Raw genomic sequence first — 6,256 nt, forward strand, 5'->3', positions numbered from 1 at the left:
ACTGAGACTTTGCAGCAGTTGGAGCACGACAACCTATTGCAAGTCTCAATCCTGATCTCTCACCCCAGGTCCTTGATGCAAAACAAAGGACCACAATGTTTTTCAGAATCACATCTCCTGCCAACACAAACTGGTTGCACATTAAGAAAGGCGTATGAATGCAAGGTGAGAAGCACTAGTGCGAACGTACCCCAAGGTGAATCAGCACATTTAGAAGTGAGGAAGCGAGGGGGAGAAGACATGACATAGGAGCGGAAGGAAGGCCATTTGGCCCATCGAGTCCACTCCTCCATTCAATCATGGCTGATTTCAACTCCATTTACTCGCTCTCTCTCCATAGCCCCTTAATTCCTCGAGAAATCAAGAATTTATCAACATCCATTCAGTTCATCAGCCAAAGTATTTGAGAAAGGTTCTGTGATTTAGAGGTTATCGCTCAACCTGTCATAAGATGTAGCAGCAATATTCCAAACTTCTAGGTTACGTTACTGATTCAGTTATTAGCTCAACAACCCTATCACACCATAAACTCACCACAACATTCCAAACAAGGACCGCCACCCAAGGCAGAAACCTCAAAACCCCAAGTGGAAGGTGTAAAAAGCCACTCTCTGAGCTGCCATCAAACACAGTTCTGCTCATAATTGCCTAAAAGAACCAGAGGCAATAGAAGGGAGAAAAATATACACAGTTTAGAGCACAGAGAATTATGGTGATCTGGAATGCATTGTCGAAAAAGGTGACGGAAGCAGCTTCAATAGTAGCTTCCAAAGCATGTGGTACAGTGAATATCACTGGGACTGCGGCGCTGAGGACCCGGGTTTGAATCCCGGCCTGGGCCACTGTCTGTGTGGAGCTTGCGTGGGTTTCACCCCCACAACCCAAAGATGTGCAGGTTAGGTGGATTGGCCTTAATTGGAAAAAAAATAATAATTGAGTATTCTAAATTTTAACAAGAAAAAAAATAAAATAAAATAATAGCTTCCAAAAGCAAAGGAAAACCTGCAACACTATGGGGAAAGAACAAGGAGAGGGACTAACCAGGTATCTCTTTCAAACAGCTGGGACAGGCAGGATGGGCCTCTATCAGCACTATATCGTTGCATGATTCTATAATAAACTCCTCTCGCAGAGTATTCAAATTTCTCAAAATTCACATTTTTCTTGTCCACAGTATTTCTCAATAATTCAGCCGGCTGATATGAACCATTACCCCATGAACAGGCTTCTCAATGTTAGGCCCAGACAAAAAAGGCTGAACCACCTAATACTTGGCAAGCATAAGCACAACTTCATTTCCATTTACTCAATTGAGAATCTAATGCTTTTAGTTTTAGCTGGCAGCAAGATGTTATTTTGGACCGGAATAAAATAAAGTGGCTGTCGACATTACCAACAACCGTGATGCAAGTTACAAACTATGTATACTCTCGTGGTTTTTCTACGAAGACTATCCATCACATTACTAATATACTCTACGAAGACTATCCATCACATTACTAATATACTTTCTGCAAAGCTGGCAGTACTTTTGACATTTTTTTTAGAAAGAGAAAAGGATGCTTAGGTGACCATCCTTAACATCCCTCCTCAGTGCGGTTTGCTCTTTCCCACCACACTTACAACGGACACCGCTATCTATGAACTGTGGTTAGCACAATTGCTTCACAGCTCCAGGGTCCCAGGTTCGATTCCGGCTTGGGTCACTGTCTGTGCGGAGTCTGCACGTCCTCCCCGTGTGTGCGTGGGTTTCCTCCGGGTGCTCCGGTTTCCTCCCTCAGTCCAAAGATGTGCAGGTTAGGTGGCTTGGCCATGATAAATTGCCCTTTGTGTCCAAAATTGCCCTTAGTGTTGGGTGGGGTTGCTGGGTTATGGGGATAGGGTGTGGAGGTGTTGACTTTGGGTAGGGTGCTCTTATCCAAGAGCCGGTGCAGACTCGATGGGCCGAATGGCCTCCTTCTGCACTGTAAATTCTATGAAATTCTAACTGGGATCGTTCCCTACTTAAAGTGTCCAGTTCCAGATCAGCCACCCACTCACTCTACCATTCCACCGTCCACATTACCCCAAACCCATCTCGCCTACCCACCTCCATTCCCTGCCTCACATTTCCACATCATTCCTGATCCCCTACCCCCCCTCCCCATCTCCAATCGCGTCTGTCCTCTCCCCTCAAGCCCTCTCCCGACCGTCCTGCCATTCCCCCACCCCCCAACATCACCTCACCCCCTCCATCCTCCCGATCCCACGTCCCCTCCACTCAATCCCACAACATCCCCTCCCCCCGGATTCCCTCCGCACCCCACAACATTTCCCCCCCCTCCCCCCGTAACCCCCTCACACAAACTTCCAGTCTCCCCCCCCCCCCCCCCCCCCCCCACGCACACACACACACAACCATCCCCCTCTTCGTCCCCCATTCCACACACAACAGCCCCCCCCCCCCGGTCCACTCCCCTCCCCCCACAACATACCCCTCGATCTCCCCCCCCTTCCCCGGCACCCTCGCCAACCCCCAACATTCCCCCCGGTCCCCCCTGCCCCCTCCTAACAACATTCCCCTGGTCCCCTCTCTCACCACCCCCCCAAACAACCTCCTTAGTCCTCCCTCTCGCTCACCGCCCCCCCCCCCCCCCCAACAACCTCCTTGGTCCTCTCGCTCTCCCCCACAAACCCCCCTGGTCCTCCCTCTCCCTCCTACCCCCCACAACCCCCCCAGGTCTCCCCTCTCTATCCCTCTCCTCCCCCCCCCCCAAACACCGCCCCCCTGGTCTACCCTCCCCCTCCCCCAGGTCTACCCTCGCTATCCTCCCCCCTCTCCCCCAACACCACCACCCCCCCCCCCCGGTCACCCCTATTTCCCCCCACCCCAGGTATACCCTCTCTATTCCCCCCCAACACTGCCCCCCTGGTCTACCCTCTCTATCTCCCCCCCCCTCCATGTCAACCCCCTCTATCCTCTTCCCCCCCCTCCCCCCATGTCAACCCCCCTCTATCCTCTCCCCCCCTCCCCCCAACACCACCTCCCCAGTCTCCCCTCACTATTTCCCCCCCCAGTCTCCCCTCACTATTCCCCCCCACCCCCCAACACCGCCCCTGGTATACACTCTCTATCCCCGCCCCCCCCGGTCTATCCTCTCTACCCCCCCCAACCCAACACCACCCCCCTGGTCTACCCTCTCTACCCCCCCCCAACCCAACACCACCCCCTGGTCTCCCCTCTCTATACCCCCCACAACACCCCCTCCCCTGGTCTCCCCTCTCTGTACCCCCCCACAACACTCCCTCCCCAGGTCTCCCCTCTCTATCCCCCCCACCCCCCCAGGTCTCCCCTCTCTATTCCCCCCCCCCAGGTCTCCCCTCTCTATTCCCCCACAACACCCCCTCCCCAGGTCTCCCCTCTCTATTCCCCCCCCCCAGGTCTCCCCTCTCTATTCCCCCCCCCAGGTCTCCCCTCTCTATTCCCACCCCCCTAGGTCTCCCCTCTCTATTCCCCCCCCCAGGTCTCCCCTCTCTATTCCCCCCCCCCCCAGGTCTCCCCTCTCTATTCCCCCCACAACACCCCCTCCCCAGGTCTCCCCTCTCTATTCCCCCCCCCCAGGTCTCCCCTCTCTATTCCCCCCACAACACCCCCCCCCGATCTCCCCTCTCTATTCCCCCACAACCCCCCCCAAGATCTCCCCTCTCTATTCCCCCCACAACCCCCCCCCCCCCCAAGATCTCCCCTCTCTATTCCCCCCACAACCCCCCCCCCCCCAAGATCTCCCCTCTCTATTCCCCCCACAACCCCCCCCCCCAAGATCTCCCCTCTCTATTCCCCCCCCCCCCAGGTCTCCCCTCTCTATTCCCCCCCCCCCAGGTCTCCCCTCTCTATTCCCCCCACAACACCCCCCCCCGATCTCCCCTCTCTATTCCCCCCACAACAAAAAACAACCATTTCCCCTCCCCGGTCCTGTTACTTTAATGGAAAAGCGCGGCGTTGGGCTCCCTCCGTCTCTCACCTGGAGATGGGCTTCAAATGTGGGCACACCGTCGGGCCGGGCGTCAGCTGCTGTCAGTCCCTCCCTCTCTCTCCTCCTCACCTCTGCCACTTGTTCTCTCTCCAACTTCACTCTCCCTCCCTCAGCTCGGAGATGCCCCGCCCTCACTCCCTCTGTGACGTCAGCACGATGACACCGTCCCAAGAGCCCTTCTCACACTGCCCCTCAGCGGCGGGAGGGCGGAGCTCACACTGCCCCTAGCGGCGGGAGGGCGGAGCTCACACTGCCCCTCAGTTTATTTAAAATAAACCCATCTGCACAAATTTCTTGCAAGTTTTTGGATTGGATTTGTTTATTGTCAGGGGTACGAAGGTACAGTGAAAAGTATTTTTCTTGAGCAGCTCAAACAGGTCATTAAATATCTGAAAAAAAGGGTGCAGCACGGTGGCGCAGGGGTTAGCACTGCAGCCTCATGGCGCCGAGGTCCCAGGTTCGATCCCGGCTCTGGGTCACTGTCCGTGTGGAGTTTGCACATTCTCCCCGTGTTTGCGTGGGTTTCGCCCCCACAACCCAAAGATGTGCAGGCTAGGTGGATTGAATGCGCTAAATTGCCCCTTAATTGGAAAAAAAATTAATTGGGTACTCTAAATTTATTTTAAAAAGTACATGAAAATAAAAGAAAATACACAATACGACAACACATGGTACACACTGTAACTATATAACACCCGCTTCGGGTGAAGCATACCGGGGTGTGGTGTTAATGAGGTCAGTCCATAAGAGGGTCGTTTAGGAGTTTGGTGACAGCGGGGAAGAAGCTGTTTTTGAGTCTGTTCATGCGTGTTCTCAGACTTCTGTATCTCCTGCCCGATGGAAGAAGTTGGAAGAGTGAGTGAGCCGGGTGGGAGGGGTCTTTGATTATGCTGCCCGCTTTCCCCAGGCAACGGAGCTGTAAATGGAGTCAATGGATGGGAGGCAGGATCGTGTGATGGACTGGGCGGTGTTCACGACTCTCTGAATCGTGTCGTTCCTGATGTTTCTAAATAAGTTAGTATATGCCAACGTCTTTGGCGAATAGGCTACAGAATTGTACTGAGATGCTATGTTTCCTGATGCTCTTCTTCCGACCTGAAAACTTTTGCCACCTTGGTGAAATATTACACTAAAGTCAGCCTCGGGAAATGTTATATTGTATTTCTCAACCGGCTACAGAAAGTGGAGTATCACTATGTCATGGTTAGAAATATTAGATGCTGCATGTAGCATTTCCTGAGGCTCTTCAGATCCATTTCCATCATGTTTCCTACTTTAGGGAGATCTTGGTTTGTGTAAATCACCTATTCTTAAGTTTATAAGGACAGCAGATGTCCAGCATGCTCCATCTCTTTACAAAACCTTCACAAAAACTACATCCAACAGAAATAAAGACAGAGAATGCTGGAACCGTGTGGCAGGTCTGTCAACATTCAAAGAGCAAAATAATGCACTAATGCTTTGAACATTATAATATTGCAGTATAATTTGGATATGTCTGAGGGTATTCATTTTGGAAGCAAAAACAGGAAGGCAGATTACTACCTGAATGGTTGTAAATTGGGGGAGGGGAGTGTGCAGCGGGACCTGGGTGTCCTTGTGCACCATTCACTGAAGGTAAGCATGCAGGTGCAGCAGGCGGTAAAGAAGGCTAATGGTATGTTGGCCTTCATTGCAAGAGGTTTCAAGTATAGCAGCAGGGCTGTGTTGCTGCAATTGTACAGTGCCTTGGTGAGGCCACACTTGGAGTACTGTGTGCAGTTTTGGTCTTCTCTGGGGAAGGATGTTCTTGCTCTCGAGAGAGTGCAGCGAAGGTTTACCAGACTGATTCCAGGGATGGCGGGACTGTCATATGAGGAGAGATTGACTAGGTTGGGATTGTTCTCGCTGGAGTTCAGAAGAATGATGGGGGATCTCATAGAGACTTATACAATTCTAATAGGACTAGACAGGGTAGATGCAGGGAAGATGTTATCAATGATAGGTGTGTCCAGAACCAGGGGTCATAGCCTGAGGATTCAGGGTAAACCATTTCGGACAGAGATAAGGAGACACTTCTTCACACAAAGTGTGGTGAGCCTGTGGAATTCATTCCCACAGGAAGTAGTTGATGCTAAAACTTTGAATATATTCAAGAGGCGGCTGGATATAGCACTTGGGGAGAATGGGATCAAAGGGCGATGGGGAGAAAGGATAGGCTATTGAGTTGGATGATCAGCCATGATCGTGATGAATGGCGGAGC

The 6,256-nt window shown here is 52.2% G+C and overlaps 1 protein-coding gene across 1 annotated transcript in view; it reads right to left on the minus strand.

Moving 5' to 3' along the window:
* Positions 1-4,148, minus strand: part of LOC140398562 (ORM1-like protein 3) — a 55,986-nt gene extending 51,838 nt beyond the window's left edge. Inside the window, exon 1 of the mRNA XM_072487355.1 lies at positions 4,002-4,148. The gene's annotated coding sequence lies outside the window, so the exon portion shown is untranslated. The remainder of the gene's footprint in view (positions 1-4,001) is intronic.
* Between the last annotated feature and the right edge of the window lie 2,108 nt (positions 4,149-6,256).

Source organism: Scyliorhinus torazame, chromosome 21 (assembly GCF_047496885.1).
Source record: "Scyliorhinus torazame isolate Kashiwa2021f chromosome 21, sScyTor2.1, whole genome shotgun sequence".
NCBI lineage: Eukaryota > Metazoa > Chordata > Chondrichthyes > Carcharhiniformes > Scyliorhinidae > Scyliorhinus > Scyliorhinus torazame.